Genomic DNA, 23,091 nt, shown 5'->3' on the forward strand with positions numbered 1-23,091 from the left:
GTCCTGGACAACGTGTTGCTGAGGCTTCGGTCAGAAGGAGCGGTGGAGAAGGTGGCCGTCTGACCGATGCGTTCAGACATTTTTTTAGTCTGCAGTCCCAAGCTATGATCGGTTCCAGCAACCATCGCCAGCGTCTGATTTACATGGTGCAGGAATACCTAGGGGCAAGGTCAGACTTGGACACCTTTCCCACCGAAAATACTCTGCTTACTGGGTCTTGAGGATGGATCACTGTTCAGAGCTTGCACAGTATGCAATTGAGCTACTGGCCTGTCCTGCATCCAGTGTTCCTTTTTTCGGAACGCACCTTCAGTGCTGCTGGTGGCTTTGTAACCAATCACAGGGTGCGCCTGTCCACTGACTCTGTTGATCGACTGACCTTCATAAAGATGAATCAGTCTTGGATCACCACCAGCTACAAAGCACCTGAAGACTGTCTATGCTGATGCTGAGTGACTGTCCTGTTATGTTGACTGTTTATCCTCTTCCTCCTCCGCTGATATCTTGGAAGAACATTTTTTGTTCTGGGTGATGCCACCAGCCCAATTTTTCAGCCCCTGTTTAACAGGGGCGTGTAATTTAACATTTTTGATGCAATGCTTTGCAGCAAGGCTCATTCCTGCACTGCAAATAGAGTATATTGGAGAGGTTGCAGTGTCGTGGCACCAGCACCAGTGCCTAAGGCCCAAATGTTTCAGCCTCTGTTTAACAGGGGCATGTAATTACAATTCTTGATATAATATTTCACAGCAGGGCCCGTTTCTGTGCCCACCGAGAGTAACTGTGGACTTATAGTGTTGTGGCACCAGCACCACCACCACAGCCACCAAAGGCCCAATTTTTCTACCACTGTTCAACAATGACATGTAATTACAATTCTTGATATAATTGTTCACAGCAGGGCACTCCAGCAAGAGCCACTTTGAGGGCTTACAGTGTTGTGGCAACACCAACACCTTAGGCCCCCATTTCTGCAGAGCATATAGGCCAGGCCCCTACTTTCAAACATCCAACTTACAAATGTCTCCTACTTGCAAACGGAAGGAGACAACAGGAAATGAGAGTAAAAAAGACAGACTGCAAAACAAATTATACAGGGGTGATAACCCTTCCCTATGTTTTCCTAAAAGCTTAAAAATAGATTTTGACTGGAGCTACACTTTAAAAATGTACCAGTTCAAAATTACAAACAGATTCTACTTAACACAACAAACCTACACAGTCCCTGTCTTGTTTGCACCACCTGTATACTCCTGTTCTGAGTATATAGGGCCTGGGGCCCCCACGCCTTTCCTTTTTTTTAATATGGGTACGGGTAATGGGCATGGGGGGCTACCTATGCCATTTTTCTCAGTGATTTTCATCCGTATTGCCAGAACCAGATATTACATTAAAACCGCAAGCAGTTTTAAATGACTTTTTTCCCGTTAAATGTAATTTTGTGCAGGGACTGTTCTAAACATGGGAACACGTGCCACTTCACAGGCATACTATAGACACCCCCCAGGTATGATATTTAAAGGAATATGTCACTTTTTTTTTCACTTTAATCGTCATTAAAATCAGTGCTCCCGAAAAAAACTGCCGTTTTTAAAAACATTTTAGGCATTGACCCATGTCAATGGCAGGAGCCAGGTCCCCAAACCCCTTTTTTAGGACAATATCTTGCATATTAGCCATTAAAATTAGCACTTTTTATTTCGACCGTTCGAGTCCCATAGACTTCAATGGGGTTCTAAAGTTTGCACGATTTTCGGTCCATTCGAAAGTTCTGGTGCGATCCGAACCGAGGAGCACCCTATTAGCAAACATTAAATACATATAATGTGATGTTAAAGGAGAAATCTCACCTTAATATAGTCCTTCTGCAGGACCTGAATGATGGCAGAACAGGTCTCTGGAATAATGATCCCCAGAGCCTAGGGGGAGATGCCTGTCGAATTTCAGGTCCTGAAGACTTCTCCCTGTCGCCAAGTACCGTAACGTGGTGATGAGCCTCTGCACTGGAGTGATGGCTTGCCGCATACAGGTATCCTGACTGCTGATATAAGGGGACAGCAAAGCCAGCAGACGGTGAAAAAATGGGGTCTGTCATCCGGAGATAATTCCTGAATTTATCAGGATTATTCTCCCGGATCTCATGAATCAAAGGCATGTGCAAGAACTGGTCACGCTGGAGCAACCAATTCTTGGTCCACAAACTCCTCCTCGCCCTGTTCATGGACTGGACTTGTGTCAAAGCTAAAAGCCCAACACCAAGCCCCTGCACAGAATGAACTCTACAACGAGTATGTACACGAAACATGGCTCAAAACGGTCGGCTGGTCAGAACGGACAACAGAAAGCACCGATAAACAGCAAGACCTGAAAGAACAAACTGAAAACCAGAAACGACAGGACAATAAGCACTGTAAATCAAAGCGTACTATATACCAAGATACAGTCCGCAATGACCAACAAATGCGAACTGACTACACGCACTGATAATCAGATACGCACCGACAAGCACAAACTGAAGAGAAGTAACGATCTGAAGCACAAATCTGAAAAGCGTGAATCGTCTCTTATCAAACTTCTACTAACACGCGATAAACACGAGATCAGCAGAAGGAGCCCAAAGGGTGCCGCACGTCGTACTGAACTTCCCTTTTCTAGTCCCATCATACACGGTTTACGTCAACCCATTCTTGTCGACCGGAAATTCCGACAACTTTGTCCGACCGTATGTATGCAACACCCCTTCCGGACTAAATCCGTTGGAAATTATCAGACGGATTTTGTGGTCGGAATGTCCGACCGTGTGTACAAGGGCTTAAAGGGATAGTGCCCCATCATAATAATGGCCCCACTGAAAGCCGACCAACATTGAATTCCAGACGCCAGGTACTTTCAGACATGTTCAGGGTGCCCCATTCACCAGAGATGCAAACACCCACACGCCATAGGGGTCATATGCATAGCATGTGCACAAGGACACATTTACCATTTTGTTAGTTAATTAGTACCTCTACAGAGACTCTAGTTGCACTTGTAATAAAATGTAATGTTGCTATAGCCTTTGGGTGCCAGTTAGTGGATCACTTACATTATTGCTTGTATGTCTGTGTAACTGTCTGTTTGCTGGTTTATACAGTACCATGTTACTTTGAATTGCCATAATATATTCAAGTGATTTACCATTAGGTGGTTTGTGACCTTATTGCTATACATTCTTAGAGTGGTAGATTGCTAACCCTTAAGTCCTCAGGCAGGGCTGAACTGGGACAAAAATTTGGCCCTGGACTTCATCCAGATTGGGCCACTTTAATTTTGCAAACGCACACAAAAACAGTATGTAAACTATATGCAATTGCACTAAAAAACATTTAGCGCCAGTACCCCTAACGAGTACGCACTATTTGTTAAATTTAGTTTTTGCCCAAAACTGTAATGAGTTTTGGGACTAATTGTGCTAAATTGTACTTTGGCATCAGTTTGGCTGGGCTGTATTGGTTCCGAGACACAGATTGGTACCCAATCAGTTATTGCTGACTCTGTGGTCCTGGTCCTCCTGACCAGCCCCCGGGGGCCTTCATGGCCTGGGGTGTGGATCCATCCATTTCCGAGCTTCGAAACTGGCTAGTTCGAGGCATAGCAACTGGATGGAGGATTCAAGGTGTTCTGGTGCCGTCACGGGTTTTGGAGAGGCCCAGCAACTTTACATGCGACCAGGGGAGGACTCTTCGGTGAAAGAGCCATGCACAAGGCTGGCTGCTCAGTAAGAGCCTGGAAGCTGAGCTGCCACGGACATTGATTGAATCCACAATTCTTATGGTATCACTGGACCGGCTGAAAGATTCTGGTACAATAAGAAAAGTTCCTACTTCTATCCTTCCAGTTGTAACTAAGTTTCCAAGTTTTTAACCAAGACTGCGTGAGAGACTTTGAATTCTAGAATTACCTGTTGGCTGCTAAACCCAGAACCTAAGTATTTATCCAACAGTTAAAGAGTCCAGTTGCGAGCGGCTGTTCCCTGGACTGTGTACATAGAGAGAGACTTGTATTGACTTGTATTGAAGTCAGCAGTTCCAAGCACCTGAGCTAAACTCTACCCTGATATCCTCTATTCCCAACTTAGAGACTGAGTTTGTTCAATCGTTTTATGCAAAATAAAAATCCTAACAAGGAATTCGAGTGTCGGTCTCTACAATTACTGGGTTATCAACCCTGGGAACCCCTAGACAAGGACAACGAGTACGAGCTGGAGGAGGTAATCGGTAAGCCCAGGAAAATTTCAGCCGCTCCTTCTGGGGTAAGTGCTACAAACATAAGTAAAAACATTCCACTATTGAGCATAGAACAGAACATATATCTGCCCTCCAAGTTTTACAACATTTATTTTTCTGTATGAATATATGTTAACTGAAAATACACTCTAACTCCTCACTCATCTCTTATTTTTTCACTTATTCTCCCCTGTATTTTTCTCCTTCTTCTCACATTACTGCATGAATTTGGAGGGCTAACGTCATGCGGGAACATTGGTACAGCCTCATTGTCTGGAATTTCAGAAACCAGCATTGCTGCACAGGCATTGGCTGCCTTTAAGCAATGCAGCAGAGCTGAGGCTGAGCCGGGTTGTGCATTATGAAGTGAGGTGATGGGCAGTGCGGATGACAGGTCTCTCCCATACTGGTTGGCCAGACAAACCCAACCCCCTGATGAACCCTGATGGCCACCCAAGCCCCCCCCCCTTCACTGCCCATAACCTGTTCTTTGTTTCTCTTATAGGAAGGGGCGTATCTAGAGCATTTGGAATCCAGGCAGATCCTATATCTGGCAACCCTCCCACCCCAAAAATGAACGCACTGGCAGTGAGGCGGTGCCGGTTTTTAAGTATAAAATCAGATGGTGAGGAAGCAATATAATGCTCTGAAAAGTGATTCACTGTGGTTCACTCTTCAGAGGGAAACACTAGTGTACCCTAATCTATAGCAATGCAGCTATAGCAATTAGCCATGATGATTATTCCTGGCAAGTAATTTAGCGAGGAGCAACCCTGCCTAAACTCCAGGGTGCTACATCAAAAACCCTCTGTTTTCCATCTAGGGGACCGAAAAACACTTTTGCCCACCCAATATTTCATGTCAAAAGCAGATAATGCTCCCCCATAGACTATTCCTCCACGCCCTCACGTCCAGTGCAGGGCCATAGTCCCTACATTGGTAATGATTACTTCACAGGGCATCTAGCCTAACTTCTTAGGAGAGAAAAGGCTCCCTTAACCACTTCAGCCCCGGACCAATTGTCAGCCTAAGGACCAGAGGTCTTTTTACAATTTCGCACTGCACCGCTTTAACTGGTAATTGTGCGGTCATGCAATGTTGTACCCAAACAAAATTTGCATCCTTTTCTTCCCACAAATAGAGCTTTCTTTTGATGGTATTTGATTGCCTCTGCGATTTTTATTTTTTGCGATATAAATGGAAAAAGACCGAAAATTTCGAGAAAAAAATATATTTTCTACTTTTTGTTATAAGAAAAATCAAATAAACTCAATTTTAGTCATACATTAAGGGCAAAATGTATTCAGCCACATGTCTTTAGTAAAAAAAATGTCAATAAGCGTATATTTATTTGTTTGCGCAAAAGTTATAGCGTCTACAAACTAGAGTATATTTTCTGGAATTTACACAGCTTTTAATTTATGACTGCCTATCTCATTTCTTGAGGTGGTAAAATGGCTGGGCAGTACAACCCCCCCCCCCCCAAAATGACCCCATTTTGGAAAGTAGACACCCCAAGGAAATTGCTGAGAGGTATGTTGAGCCCATTGAATATTTTTTTTTTTGTCCCAAGGGATTGAATAATGACAAAAAAAAAAATTACAAAAAGTTGTCACTAAATTCTATATTGCTCACACATGCCATGGTTATATGTGGAATTGCACCCCAAAATATATTCTGCTACTTCTCCCAAGTACGGGGATACCACATGTGTGGTAACCAAGCACCGCCTTCAGGATTTCTAAGGGCATTCATTTTTTATTTTACTCCTCACTACCTATCACAGTTTTGAAGGCCATAAAATGCCAAGATGGCACAACCCCCCCCCCCCCAATTACCCCATTTTAGAAAGTAGATACCCCAAGATATTTGCTGAGGGGCATGTTGAGCCCATTGAATATTTTTTGTCCCAAGGGATTGAATAATGACAAAAAATAAAAATATTTTTTTTTTACAAAAAGTTGTCACTAAATTATATATTGCTCACACATGCCATGGTTATATGTGGAATTGCACCCCAAAATACATTTTTCTGCTTCTCCTGAGTACAGGGATACCACATGTGTGGGACTTTTTGGGAGCCTAGTGGCATACGGGGCCCCGAAAACCAATCGCCACCTTATGGATTTCTAAGGGCGCAAATTTTTGATTTCCCTCCTCACTACCTATTACAGTTTCGAAGGCCATAAAATGCCAAAATAGCACAACCCCCCCCCCAAATGACCCCATTTTGGAAAGCAGACACCCCAAGCTATTTGCTGAGAGTCATTTTGGCTGAACGAAAAAAAATAGATTGATCGGTGGGTATGCCCACCATTAGAATACCTCCCTTCATCCACCCACTTCTAATGATGGGCATACATGCACCATTTATATATGCCGAAGCATGGGGGCATCCTCCCACAAAAAAGTTATGCCACGTACACACGGCCGAACCTTTCCACGGGCAATCCCTCCATCGGAATTTTGACCGTATGTACACGGCATTAGGAGCAAAATCGCTCCTCTGCCCCTGCTGCCCCCATGCTTCGGTATATATGCTCTTTTTTTTTTTTAACTGTAGTGGTGAAATCACCTCCTACAGCGTTGGAGTCATGGCTTTATGTATCGTGGGAGCAAACGCTGTTGCTGTCAAGATAAATAAATCCGCGCTGCAACTGAATGGCGTACCTGCTAAGCAAATTATGGTTAACATTACAACAAAGTAACATTACAGTATAACAGTAAAACCTTACCATACCATACCTGCAAAGCAAATGGCAAAAAAAAAAACTGTAAAAAAAAAAAAAATTTTTTAACACAACCTGTGCCTAAAATATATATATATATATATATATATATATATATATATATATATATATATATATATATATATATATATATATATATATATATATATATATATATATATATATGACGAAGCATGGGGGCAAAAGTTATGCCGCGTACACACGGTCAAACTTTTCCACAGGCAAGCCCTCCGTCGGAATTTCGACTGTATGTACGTGGCATTAGGCGCAAAATCGCTCCTCCTCCCCTGCTGCCCCCATGCTTCGGCATATATGCTCTTTTTTTTTTTTTTTTTTAACTGTGGTGGTGAAATCACCTCCTACAGCACTGGAGTCCGTGCTGCAGCTGAATGGCGTACCTGAAAACAAAAAAAAAGGTTAACAATAAAACACAGTAAAAAGTAAAGTATAAAAAATCTGAGAGAAGAGAGAGAGAGAACAATAAAACGACAACTATTTTTTTGTTTTTATATTTTATATTTTTTTTGTTTTTTTTATTTTACTTTTTTTTTGTTTGTTTTTTACACTTTTTTTATTTGAACTGTAAACTGTAACAACTGTAATGGCATCTTGGGAGACCCTGTGTTAGTGTGTCTAGCCTGTGAAATGCTGTACCCTACACTAATACTTCACTAGTGAATGGTAGCGTTCAAAACATTCACCAAGGCAAAGACCAGGATTGCCAGGACAGCGTGGACAATAACAACGGGTGTCACGCCTATATCCACGCTTGCTACAGACAGGACATCTTCTTTGGGGGGCTCGTTGGGTAGGGGTACTCGGGAGTGCATAAGGATAATGCCTTTCATGCAGCCGGCTTACTGCATTTGGTTGAGAATGGTGAGGTGCAGAACCATCTGGATACAGAAGGTCTGGGACAACCTCTCTCTGGAAAAAAAGAAAGGTTAAAGTCCCGCCTGAAGCTTTGTATAGCACATAAGCATTCAGCAAAGCCAATTGAAATAAGTAAACAGACACTTTTTTGTACCAGCGTCTGGCCTTACAGGCAACTAGATACGGCGCCAACAACTGGTCATTGAGGTCCACCCCTCCCATATTTTTGTTATATTCGTGGACACAGAGGGGTTTCTCCACAATACCAGTCGCCGTATGAATTTGGACCATCGTGTCTGAATGGGAGGTAAGAACGAAAACATTCTTATTATCCCTCCACTTCACAGCGAGCAAATTATTACACCGATAGCAGGCTCTCTCCCCCAGCCTAAGACGGGAATCTACAAGCCCCTGGGGAAAGCCACGGCGATTAGGTCGCACGGTGCCACATGCTCCAATCTGATGATCAAACAAATGACTAAACAGTGGCACGCTCGTGTAATAATTGTCCACGTACAAGTGGTACCCCTTTCCGAACAAGGGTGACACCAAGTTTCACACTATCTTGCCAGCGCTTCCTATGTAGTCAGGGCAGTTCTCCGGCTCTACATGACTATCTTTACCCTCATAAACCATAAAACTCCATTTATAGCCTGTGGCCCTGTCACAGAACTTATAGAGATTGACCCCGTATCTGGTACGCTTGTTGGGAATGTATTGTTTGAATGACAAGCGACCAGAAAACTTAATCAGGGACTCATCAACGCAGACAACTTGATGGGGAGTAAACAAGTCTGCAAAACGTTGGTTGAAGTGGTTTATGAGGGGCTGAATTTTGTAGAGCCGATCGCATTCAGGGTTTCCACGAGGACGACAAAGTTCATTGTCATTGAAGTGCATGAACCACAAGATCTGCTCGTATCCTTTCCTGGACATGGAGAACACGGGCATGTGGTCAGTCGAATGCGTGGACCAATATGCCCGCAACATCATGAATTTATGTGTGCCCATGTTGAGGGAAAGGCCCAGAAAGGTCTTAAATTCGGAAACCGTAACTGGTTTCCAATCTCTGGCAAGGGAAGGCAACTGGGGATTAGCGGCAATGTGTTGACCAGCATATAAATTAGTTTGGTCCACAATAGATCTATAGAGATCTTCTGTGAAATACAGCGAATAAAAATCAAGTGGCGTAAAATCAGCTGTATCCACCTGAATACCGGGTTGGCCAGTGAATGGGGGAAGTACTGGTGCTGCAGAAGTGGTGGGCACCCAATCAGGATTGGTGAATTCTGCAGGAAGGGCACTATGGGAATGACGGGTCTGCCTTTGTCTTTTTCTTGGTGGCAGCAGGACACTACTTGTGCTTGCCACCTCGCCAGCATGAACTGCACTCATGGGACTCGCCAGGGCTCGAGTGCTGCGGGAACGCATGGGAACGGCGTTCCCGTACTATTTCCACAGCGGGAACGCCGTTCCCATTAGCTATCTGAGCCGGGCCGGCTGAGGCTATGCAGCGCGTAGTCCGCGCCGCTCCTCAGCCGCCGAGTGACTGTGCGTGCCCACGCCGAAGTCATGTGACCGGTTGCTAGATGCGGAGCGGCCCCTGCCTAGCAACCGGTCACATGACTTCGGCGTGGGCACGCACAGGCACTAGACCGTCAGTGTGACACACGCGCGCCGGACTGTCCTCCCGCTCCCCTCTACCCAGTGCCTCCTGTGGAAACAGCCGCTGCACTTTGAGTTTACTTAGTTCTTCTCCCCCCAGAACAGAAGGGAAGAGAATACCAGGAGGTCAGTCACTAGTAGTGTGTAAGTAAGTTGCATTCTGCAATACCCTGCCAAATTGCCAATACTCATCCATACTGCCAATACTCATCAATACTCTGCAATACCCTGCCAATACTCATCAATACTCTGCAATACCCCGCCAATACTCATCAATACTCTGCAATACCCCGCCAATACTCTGCAATACCCCGCCAATACTCTGCAATACCCCGGCAATACTCATCAATACTCTGCAATACCCCGCCAATACTCTGCAATACCCGCCAATACTCTGCAATACATACCCTGCCAATACTCTGCAGTACCCTATCAATACTCTGCAATACCCTATCAATACTCTGCAATACCCTGCCAATACTCTGCAATACCCTATCAATACTCTGCAATACCCTGCCAATACTCTGCAATACCCTATCAATACTCTACACTACCCTATCAATACTCTGCACTACCCCGCCAATACTCTGCAATACCCCACCAATACTCTGCAATACCCTGCCAATAATCTGCAATACATACCCTGCCAATACTCTGCAATACCCTGCCAATACTCTTCAATACCCCGCCAATACTCTGCAATACCCTGCCAATACTCTGCAATACCCTGCCAATACATACCCTGCCAATACTCTGCAATACCCCGCCAATACTCTGCAATACCCCGCCAATACTCTGCAATACCCTGCCAATACTCTGCAGTACCCTATCAATACTCTGCAATACCCTGCCAATACTCTGCAATACCCTGCCAATACATACCCTGCCAATACTCTGCAATACCCTGCCAATACTCTTCAATACTCTGCCAATACTCTTCAATATCCTGCCAATACTCTGCAATACATACCCTGCCAATACTCTGCAACACCCTGCCAATACTCTGCAATACCCTATCAATACTCTGCAATACTGTGCCAATACTCTGCAATACTCTGCCAATAAATACCCTGCCAATACTCTGCAATACCCTGTCAATACTCTTCAATACTCTGCCAATACTCTGCCAATACTCTTCAATATCCTGCCAATACTCTTCAATATCCTGCCAATACTCTGCAATACATACCCTGCCAATACTCTGCAACACCCTGCCAATACTCTGCAATACCCTATCAATACTCTGCAATACTCTGCCAATACTCTGCAATACCCTGCCAATACTCTGCCAATAAATACCCTGCCAATACTCTGCAATACCCTATCAATACTCTGCGATACCCTATCAATACTCTGCGATACCCTATCAATACTCTGCAATACCCTATCAATACTCTGCAATATCCTGCCAATACTCTGCAATACCCTATCAATACTCTGCAATACCCTGCCAATACTTATCAATACTCTGCAATACCCTGCCAATACTCATCAATACTCTGCAATACCCTATCAGTATCAATACTCTGCAATACTCTGCGAATACTCTGCAATACCCTATCAATACTCTGAAATACCCTATCAATACTCTGCAATACCCTGCCAATACTCTGCAATACCCTATCAATACTCTGCGATACCCTATCAATACTCTGTGATACCCTGCCAATACTCTGCAATACCCTATCAGTATCAATACTCTGCAATACCCTGCCAATACTCTGCAATACCCTATCAATACTCTGCAATACCCTATCAATACTCTGCAATACCCTGCCAATACTCTGCAATACCCTATCAATACTCTGCAATACCCTGCCAATAGTCTGCAATACCCTGCCAATACTCTGCAATACCCTATCAATACTCTGCAATACCCTATCAATACTCTACAATACATACCCTATCAATACTCTGCAATACATACCCTGCCAATACTCTGCAATAAATACCCTATTAATACTCTTCAATACCCTGCCAATACTCTGCAATACCCTGCCAATAGTCTGCAATACCCTGCCAATACTCTGCAATACCCTATCAATACTCTACAATACATACCCTATCAATACTCTGCAATACATACCCTGCCAATACTCTGCAATACCCTATCAATACTCTGCAATACCCTGCCAATACATACCCTGCCAATACTCTGCCAATACTCTACAATACATACCCTGCCAATACTCTGCAATAACCTGCCAATACTCTGCAATAACCTATCAATACTCTGCAACCTGTGCCAATACTCTGCAATACCCTGCCAATACTCTGCAATACCCTATCAATACTCTGCAATACCCTGCCAATACATACCCTGCCAATACTCTGCAATACCCTATCGATACTCTACAATACATACCCTATCAATACTCTGCAATACCCTGCCAATACTCTGCAATACATACCCTACCAATACTCTGCAATACCCTATCAATACTCTGCAATACCCTGCCAATACATACCCTGCCGATGCTCTGCAATACTCTGCCAATACTCTTCAATACATACCCTGCCAATACTCTGCAATACCCTATCAATACTCTGCAATACCCTGCCAATACTCTTCAATACTTATTCCTTTTGTGGGATATTTTCTAATGGGCTGTGTAACAGAATTTGGAACAGGGTGTATTTGTGGTAGAAATTCCCTGCGAGGGAAAGATCATCACCCATTGTGTTGATTGTTTTGTTTGACACGTTATTTTGTTTTTGTAAACTGGCACTTTACAATACATGTTGTACTGTATTTTCTGTGAAGTATATATGCATATGAGCGTACCTTTTTTTTTTTTTTTTTGGTGGGGGAATGGATCTTGGGTGGGAGTTCCCACACTTTTTTTCCCAGGACTTGACCCCTGGGACTCGCCACGTTACCACGTGATACTACAGTGCTGGATGTACGTCCAGGGTGTACTAGGCCGTTGGTGCTTGCCAGTTCACCAGAAGGATGAGCGGCTCTAGTACTTCTCTGCTCCATACGAGGGACCTGCGATTCTCACACCTCAACAACAGCAGAAGATCGGGTCTGGTACACCTGACGTTAGCAGGGACCTCATCTTCGTCGTCAGAGCTATCTGTCATGGAGCCGCTGTCCTCTACAGGATCGTATTGAGCCTGAATCTGACAGATCAGTGACTTTCTCTTCACTATCTGTCATGCTCAGAAACGTGTATGCCTCTTCACTAGTGTACCTTCGCTTTGCCATTTTGGGCTCTAAATTTAGGGGTACACTAATGAGACTCACAGGTAAAAAAGCACCTAGGCTATCAGCGACTGTATAAAACTCTACCAAAAAAAAAACTGTTAGCGATCGCAGGGATCAGGCCTGACTCTACGAACGCTGCAGTTGTGTATGTTGTGTTTTGTAAGTGACAGTGATCGATCGATACTGCACTTGGGTGGGCTGGGCTGGGCTGGGCTGGGCGGAGGGGCAAAACGCAGGTGCTAGCAGGTATCTGGATTGATCCCACTAACAATGCGTTTTTTTGGAACCCTAAACTGCTGGGGACGCTCGGCCCGATCGGGGGGTGACTGGGGTTAAAAGTGTGCCTATGTGTACCTATGTGTCAGTGGACTGTTGGTGCACTTACTTGGATGTCTTCTCTCCTCACCGTCCGGTCAAAAAGACCGCCACGAGGGGAGTGACATCACTTTCTCCCTGCCTGTGTTTACACTACACAGGTGGGGGAAGCTTCTCATTCGCCAGGAGCGATCGAGAGGGGATGGCCAGAAACCAACGGCCATCCCCTCATCCCGGATCGCTCCTGAAGCAAAACGGACTGCCGCAGCGAGCGGGAGGGGGTCCGTTTGGACCCCCCACCCGCTGGAAAGCAAGCACGTACATGTACGTGCTTGTGCCTGTCGGTGGCATTGTGCCGACGTACATTGCCATGCGGCGGTCCTTAAGTGGTTAAAGGCATTGCAAGGGAATTTTTTATTTTATTTTTTTAAATAACAAACATGTTATACTTACCTCGACTGTACAGCTTGTTTTGCACAGAGTAGTCCTGAATCTGGTCTTTTGGGGTCCCTCGGCGGCTGTCCCGGCTTCCCCCCGCAATTACTTCTCGCGTTCATGCGAGCTCCCTCGCTTGGTGAGAAGTGCTTGCGGGAGCGCTCCCATGATACAGCCTGTGGCTATAGCGACTCACTGTATCACTCGGCCCTGCCCCCCAGTTCGCTGCGTCATTGGATGTGATTGTCAGCAGCGCGAGCCAATGGCTGTGCTGCTTTCAATCCATCCACTCTAGCCAATCAACGGTCAGGCTGAGCGGCGAAGAGGATGTCGGAAGGTGAGCACAGGACTTTTGAGGGGTCAGGTAAGTAAAATGGGGGAGGGGCTGGGGGGGCGGCGCTGTCAGATGTTTACCTTTACAATCCCTTTAATGCTGTGGGGACTAGTTCAGCCATGTAAAGGAGTCTGCAGGAGCCTGGGATCGGGTAAGAAAAAGCACTTTTCCAAGTTCCCTAGACAGGCAACTTAGATTTCTTGGAGTTCAGCTTTAACTGTATAAGCAGAGGTCTTACTTGGCCAACAGTCATTAGATTTAATAAGCAGGGCAGCCAGCTGTATAAAAGTCAGGATAAAAGTTAGCTGGTAAGCTGAGTCTCAAGAGTGAGCTTAAATTCAAAATGTCATGTTTGACTGGAGTGTGCCTTTAATGTTAATGTCTATCTCTTCTTGTATCATGTTCATATTAAAGTCTGCATAGCATAGTATTTGGCTGATATTTATCCTGGGGGAGGCAGCCGTAGAACATTAAGGAGGTCACAGAATTCTTGCTGCTTCATTCCTCAGCACATTAAGAAGAGAATATTAAAGATCTGCTGACTTGCACAAAGTGAGATTTTTTGTCTGTGATATTACTGGCAAATCTGTATTGCTATCAGAATGGAATATCTGTGAGAGCAGCTTCCAGGGTCACAAAATGCAGCTCATAATAATCTGTTCTTAGGATTTATGATGTTTTTTACTGTTTATGACAGAATAGGTTCCAGATTTTCAAAAGGATTCCACTACTTCTTCATGTCCGGTGACGCATGGTGTCACGCTTCAGTGATCAGTCATATATAATACTCAGTCCCAAATAATGGATTATACCTATGAGTGTACTTAAAGTGGGATTCTGTCTAACATCATGTCTTTTACAGGCAACGCAATAACACCTAGGTTGTAAGATATACTGTACAGTATGCATGTTGTTTAGCAAAGATATAAATCAACAACAAAGGCATGTATTCCAAGACCGATTTGCTATTCTGCAAATATGTCTGTTTGTCTGACAGCATGAGATCTTCTGAAGCTATAAATGACATTCCCTGCAAGAACATTTATTTATTGCTGATATGTGAAAAATCTAATTATGACTAGCGAGGCTACTCTACTCTTAAAGCAATACTGTTGCCAGAAAAATGTTTAAAAAAAGCAACAATTCAAGCTAGACGTTATAATACCGCTATGGTGAATGGTGACTATGATCTTCACTGTCACCAGGATCTTCACTTTGACCATAAACTATTTATCAGACACACCCCATTGTGTGCTGCAGTTTCACACGCCAGTCACTAAAACATTACAGCTTTGCAGGGACATAGAAGTAATGTAGTGGGCAAGCGGTAAAGGAAACTGGTTCACCCCAACTGCACATACTCATCTTCCTTCCCTCCCCCATCATCGTGTTGGTGCTTGGTGACTGGCCCAATGCATTCACATTGGGGTTAGGAGAAAGCCCCAAGCCCTGTATAAGCTCCAACTCATGTCAACCTGATGGTTACACAGGGTTTCTTCTCCTTGCTCCATGCAGCAGAGGTGAACAAAGCAATACCATTGCATCTAATTTTTAACTGGATCTGTGGTTTTACCCTGCATGGACAAGGCACAGGTTTGCACCTCTTATGACGATGGCTACTGGCTATTGAACTTCCTTGTTTAGTCCAGTTTACGTCATCACATTCAAAATGAACAGACTTTGGAATGGACTTAGTCCAGTCGTGTGTGACCAAATCCGTTTCATTCAGAAAGTCCATTGGACCTCTGCCGAAAGTCCGCCAGGAAGACCGTTGGACCTAGTCCATCGAAAAGTCCGGTCATGTGTACGCGGCATTAGGACCTGCATGCACGCCCCTTTTATTTCCGTGTCCAGTGATTTGTATTATGATAAACTCAGTCCTGAACAGCACACATGCTAGTATGGACATACACATTGTGCTAGCTTGCTGTATGGGACTCCTTGCTTGCAATGGCGAGGCTGATGATAGCAGACTGACATCATCAACTACAAATATGCCTCTTTAATAAAAGCTGCTATATCATCCTCCTGGTCCATTATTGTACTGACCCATAAGTGGTAGACCGGTTACATGCGTACCTTCAATGTATTTCTCTGTGGTTCCAAGGCAGGGCTCCAACAGCCCAGCCAGAAGCCCATGTTACACAGGAGCCCAGGTCACCTAGCATATGTTCCATAGGTGGGGTCTGCTCTTCAGGGCCGGATTAACATAGGGGCTATTGGTGCTGCAGCTCCAGGCCCCTTTCTCAAGATAGCCCCATTTGCCCAAAAAAAATGAAAATAAAAAACAGATTGACTTCGAGGATTGTAGCTCGGCGATCAGGAGTCACAGAGATCCCACATTTGGGGGGTAGGCACTCCAGCACTGGTTAAAATATGGGGCTGCTATCATCTATGGTTCCGGAGATACAGGGCTGCTTGCGCAGCCTGTCAGAAGCTACATACAGGGCGACCAGTTTAAATACAAGCTGGAACACTCTGCAGCAGACTGAGAGGATGAACTCAGGTGCTTATAATAATTATTTGTATATTACTTATGATAATTAACCCCTTGCCACCCAGGTCCATTCTGAGACTTCTCTCCTACATGTAAAAATCATCATTTTTTTTATGCTAGAAAATTACTCAGAACCCTCAAGCATTATATATTGTTTTAGCAGACACCCTATGGAATAAAATGGTGGTCTTTGCAACTTTTTATGTTACACAATATTTGCGCAGCAATTTTTCAAACTTTTTTTGGAAAGAAACTGTTTCATTCATAAAAAAAACACTAATTTTTACACAATTTTTTGTTGTGTACTAAGCGATGCTTTACATTTTTTTACAGGTTACATGTTTAGAGTTACAGAGGAGGTCTAGAATTATTGCTCTCGCTCTAACGATCGTGGCGTATGTAACCTGTGTGTATCTGGCTCTGATACTAACCAGTGCCTACCCAGGGATTGACTAGTATCTCTCCCCAGCCTGTCCCCACACACCCTCTCACCTGCTGACCTGTGAATGGGGCAATCATTCAAGCAGTGTTATTGTGTTCTGCCAGTGAATACAATGATTAGTGTTGCTAACTATAGCTGGCAGTACTGATTGTTTTGGGGAAAACCTGACAGGCTGGTTGTACTCAAGTAATGATTTGTGTAAAACCAGCTAGCCAGCTAGCATAGATCGACTATGGCTGGTCTCTGCTTAATTGGTGTAATTTCAATCCATGCATGGCCCGCTTAACCACTACGCAGTCCCTAAACATCCTTCCACAAACCTTTACATTTTTCCTTCCCAGATTACTTCATCCTCCTCTCCTATACATAGTGCCCACTGTCATACTCTCCACACTTCTCTACTGTACATACTGCTCACTGTCATACCCTCCACACTTCTCTCCTATACATAACGCCTGCTGTCATATCCCACACACTCCTCTCCTGTACATAGTGCCTGCTGTTATACACTTTTCTCCTGTACATAGTGCCCACTGTGATACCCTCCACACTCCTCTCCTATAGATAGTGCCCACTGTCATACCCTCCACACTCCTCTCCTGTACATACTACTCACCGTCATACCCTCCACACTCCTCTCCTATACATAGTGCCCACTATCATACCTCCGACACTTCTCTCCTATACATAGTGCCCACTGTCATACCCTCCACACTCCTCTCCTGTACATACTACTCACTGTCATACCCTCCATACTACTCTCCTATACATAGTGCCCACTGTCATGCCTCCAACACTTTTCTCCTATACATAGTGCCCACTGTCATACCCTCCACATTCCTTTCCTGTACATACTCCTCTCCTATACATAGTGCTCACCGTTATACCATCCCTCCACACTCCTCTCCTGAAATTATTGCTTACTGTTCTACGCTCCACACTTCTTTCCTGTACATAGTGCCCACTGTCATACCCTCCACACTCTTCTCTTATACATAGTGCCCAATGTCACACCCTCTACACTCATCTGCTGTCCATACTGCCCACTGTCATACCCTTCACACTCCTCTCCTGTACATAGTGCCTTCTGTCATACCCTCCACACTCCTTTCCTGTACACTGTGCCCACTGTTAGGCCCTCCACATTCCTCTCCCTCACCTGCACATACGTCCCACTTTTTTACCATCCGTACTCCTCCCCTATGCCTCTTACCCACAAAAACTGTTCTTTAAAATTATACTGAATATCCTCAATGTTACCAGCTCTAGAATGGGAACTTTTGTCAGTTCAACTAAAGGAAATCTCACAGTCCTCATATTTGTTCTGCCCCATTATTAGTACTTATTTCATTTTCTAATTACTATTGTGATGTATAGAGGAACATAGGGGATGTCAGCTACTCTAAATATAGCACTTGTAAAAAAAAGCGTCCCTGAACATATTTTTGAAATATTGACAACTATCCACTTAGGCACTGCCCAAGGGCAACAGGGTCAGTAGGGGGCCCCATGAGAGGCTCCTTTGATATTAAAGCGTTAGTAAACTTTTCTAACATTACTACTTTTTAGAGGCCCTGGGGTAGGTTATGCCATAATGTACAAGTATGTCCAGCATATTAGCACATTAGGGTACACTTAAATTGTCAGACTGAGCCCTCCAGTGCTGTGCTGTGATCAATCCGGTGGGACCCGGGCACTTCCAACTTCACCCGGTCTTCCTTCTGGGTTCTGTGCCTTCTGTCACTTCCCTTGGCCAAGCTGCGTTGATGTCATTCCCACACATGCTCATGTGCATCCTCTCTCTCTCATCCCCCCCTTTCTCTCTCATCCTCCCTCCCTTACCCCTCACACCTCTTTCATCCCCTTTCTCTCTCTCATCTTCCCTCTTTCTTTAATTTAATTTGTTATAAAAAAAAAATAGTTTGCAATTTTATTTATTTATTGTTTATAAAAGGCCCCACCAAAATCCTCAGCACCAGGCCCATGATGTTCTTAATCTGGCCCTGCTGCTCTTTACCACCACAACGGTGACTTCTTCCCCCAACCACCACCACTCCTGACCCAACCAGGGTTATATCTTGTACTTTGTATTCAGGAACCTGTTCACCAGCACCTGTGAGTAGTATGTGTTGCACTTGTCTAACAAGCTGCAGCCTACCTGTGTACTAGACCACCTTACATACTTTCACTAACATGTCAGGCATCCTCTTGAGAAACATTCCTCCAGCCAGAAGCCAAATCCAATATCTTTACTGAACATTTCCATGGTACTTTTATGCAGCATTAGGTCCAATAGGCAAGCATTGAGGTAATTGCAACAGTCTTTACCCAACTTAAGTGGCATAATACTAGATTCATGTTCCTGCAGTCAGGAACGCACCACAGTGAATGAGCCCAGTCCAGGGAAACCCACTCTTGGGGAAGACTACATGAGAAAATCAAGGACTTAGTCTACAGGCCTAGTATTACACACTGCTGGTTGCTCTACATGGCAACTCCCACTAACTAAGCTCCACACACCTTTTTTTTATATGGGGTTCTACCAGAAAGGGTAAAGTTGAGGCATCACTTACTGGGGAGATACTACGGGAAGCCTGCACCAAGGCAAACACATTAACCCCTTGCTACATCGCTCTGTGCTTGTCAATAACTCTGAAGTCGATTGTAGGCCTAAGAGCCAGACCACTATATTTTCTGAATACAATATCGAAAGTTACAGCCTTCACATATATATATTTTTTTAGAAAAAAACATGACATTTTGAATCTTACTGTTATCTGATGATACCCAGGATTATGTTAAAGCAGCCCAATCTAGTTACTTTATTCACATCAATCCACATACATATATGAATTTCTGTTGGACTGACCCAAAAGATATTTAAATTATTACTTTTATTACATCAGAGCGCATGCATTTAACTGACCATAAACCGACAAAACATGTCATTGTCATTGGATCACTTTGCTCATACATAGGACCATCCATCAAGCTTAGTATATATGTCAGAATTTTAGATTTTTCTTCCTTATTTTGTACTGACCCTAATTCTTTCTGAGAAATCTCCATTTACTCATTATTCATTCCAATGCTGTCCTCACGATTTCCACTACAATGAATTCTGCATCCGTGTCTCCTTGAGACAAGAGGAAAAAAAATCTCTCATACTCTTTGCAATCTCATTTATCATTGTGATTATCAAATGTAAAGTTATTTAGTATTTTGGGTATAGCATTAAATTTCAACTTTCCTTTCTAGATGGTGACACAGCTTTGCAGGGTTATTCCAAAGTTCTGTGTGATTTAATGTGCACCTATTTTATACATATATTATGTTCTAAATATCTAACCGTTGCTGTTGGTGAGAAATAAATTTAAATGTCATTGCTTGGTCTGTTGACCATCAAAGGAGGGCATGAAAAGGGCAATATGCATTAACATGGCAAGACATAATTTAATCTGTTCTCTATGGATTTATAGAAGGTTAAAAAGCTCAGTATCAGTATAGTGTAAATTAGTTTTTCAAGAATTAAAGATAAAAAATAAAGGAGAACTCTGATCTACACAAAGCCTTCCTGTAGAGCAGTAGAGGATGGCCTTGCGGTTCACCCGGCGGTCGGTTCGCGGCAAACTTTGCTCGTTCACAATTCGCCAAACCGGCGGACTTCTGGCGCTGTTCGCGGACATATTCGTTTACATTGTGAAGAACTTAGACCCATAACACATCCATCATGGGGTACAGGACAGCCAATTGAGACATTTCAGCACATGGACATACCCCCTGCCTTTTAAATAGACCTGATCCGGCGGCCATTTTACATTCTGTCTTTTGTCAGTGTAGGGAAAGGATGCTGTGTGGAGCAGGGACAGTCAGTCTAATCACTAGCTATTACTATTAGGTCCACAAAAGTCCTTTTAAGAACTGGTATAGGTGTACAGTATATAGGGTTGTAATACACTTATAATATACTTTCTTTCAAATATAGAAAGCATATTATAGTGCACTGCAGTGCTGACCAATTCTGCAGTGGTCTTTTCTCAGTATAGGGAGGGACAGTTTGGTGTTTGGAGCAGGGACAGTCTGCAATTCACTAGCTAGTAGCTAGCTACTATTGGGTACACAAAGGTCCTTTTAATGACTGGTAGCCCCTGTACATACGGTCGGAGAATCCGTCGGAATGTGTCCTATCGGACCGTGTTGTCCACTAATCCGACCGTGTGTGGTATGCATCGGACTGTTTCCGTCGGAATATCCGTCGGACCCAATTTTCCAACTTGTTGGAAATATTTTCCGACAAACTGGTCCGATCGGACATACTCCGATCATGTGTAGAGAATTCCGATCGGACAAAGTGCCACGCATGCTCAGATCAAATTCCTACACCATAGCTATTGGCTACTAGCCTGAACGTAGTCCCGTTGTAACGAAATAACGCCATGTACAATCCGATTTTTCGACAACTGGGTCCGACCGTGTGTATGCAACAGTTTTGGACACAATTCGTCGGACAAAATCCGTCGGACAAAATCAAACGGATTTGGTTGGCAGAATGTCCGACCGTGTGTACAGGGGCGTAGAGGTGTACAGTATATAGGGTTGTAATACACGTATAATATACTTTCTTTCAAATATAGAAAGCATATTATAGTGCACTGCATGAAGTGCTGCTGACCGATTCTGCAGCTGTCGTTTCTCAGTGTAGGGACAGTTTGGTGTTTGGAGCAGGGACAGTCTGCAATTCACTAGCTATTAGCTAGCTACTATTAGGTCGACAAAGGTCATTTTAAGGACTGGTAGAGGTGTAATATTTGGTAAGCAGTATATAGGGGTGTAATACACGTATAAAATACTTTCAAATATAGAAAGCATAGTATAGTGCATTTCCACTGTGCAGTATTTTGACTGCTGAGCGGTTCTGCAGCGATACTACAAAGAGTGACAAACGCTATTAGAAAAAAGTATTATAACTGGTGTGATAGACCAGTGGCCCCCCAAAACGACAGATTGAAGCGGGGTGTTATATACCTTCTTCCACATATACTGCACTTCTCTAGAGACTTTTGTCACAGGGTCATTTAAAAAATGACAGGCAGAGGAAGAGGCAGGCCCTTCTGCAGGGGTGGTAGGGGTAGGGCAGGAACAACAGGTTTGAGCCAAAGTGGCCAATTGCAGAAGGTGCGTTCGATTATGTCAAAGGACGCATCAGACTTGGTTGAGTGGCTCACTCAGCCTTACTCTTCTGCACCCTCCTCATCCTCTTGTTTCGCACCCTCTTCACTCTCTGCTGTGTGCACCCCCAACACCACCACCACCATCTACCCTCCTCTATTTTCCGATCCATCACAAGACATTGCCGATGCGCAGCCATTCTTGGCATTGGATCAGGAAGAGTAGGTAGCAACAACCGCCACTCAGCAGTCTGATGACAGTACCCAGATCAGCCCAAGGAGGTTGGTCCCCGGCGTTGCTGCCTACTCCAAGATCTCTAATTATAGCGTTGGGGAAGGTGACGTTGATGATGACGTGTCTAGTGATGTCACGTGGGTGCCCACAAGAGAGGAAGAGGAGGGGAGTTCAGAGGGAGATATGGACCAGCAGATAGGGAAGAGAAGCAGGCGGAACTTAGATTGCACAGGAGGGACAAACCAGACTGCTAATATATCAGGAGCGAGTCATCAACCATGTACGGTCACCTCTGTCGCTCCCAGGACGCTGGCACATGGCTCCGCAGTGTGGGCTTTTTTTAAGGTGTCCGCTGCTGACAATAGTGTTGCCATCTGCAGCCTTTGCAGTCAACGCATAAGTCATGGTAAGCCCAACACTCACCTAGGGATGACCACCTTAAGAAGGTAGATGAGCTGCCATCACCGAGCCCAGTGGGAGCAATGGAACCCACAAAGCCACACTCCAGGCTCTCATCGTCCAGCCTCTTCTACTTCTCCTCTCTCCTCAGAATTGTCTTCCACTCCACCTTCCATCATGCCGTCCTCACGTTTTTCTGGAAAAAGGCAGGCTTCCGTAGGCCAAATGTTTGAGCGTAAAAAAAAAAATGATGACGCGGGATAACCCTCTTGCCCAACGGTTGACCGCTGGCTTGTCAGAACTGTTAGCATGCCAACTACTGCCATATAAACTGGTGGACTCTGAGGCCTTTTGAAAATTTGTGGCCATTGGAACACCACAATGGAAGGTCCCAGGAAGGAAGTATTTCTCACAGAAGGGCATCCCAGAGCTATATGGCCATGTTCAGCGGCAAGTGAATGTATCTCTGGCACACAGTGTTGGTGCCAAGATACATCTGACC

This window comes from Lithobates pipiens, unplaced genomic scaffold (genome assembly GCF_037356315.1).
Source record: "Lithobates pipiens isolate NorthernLeopardFrog02 unplaced genomic scaffold, aLitPip1_a1.2 Scaffold_1, whole genome shotgun sequence".
Lineage (NCBI taxonomy): Eukaryota > Metazoa > Chordata > Amphibia > Anura > Ranidae > Lithobates > Lithobates pipiens.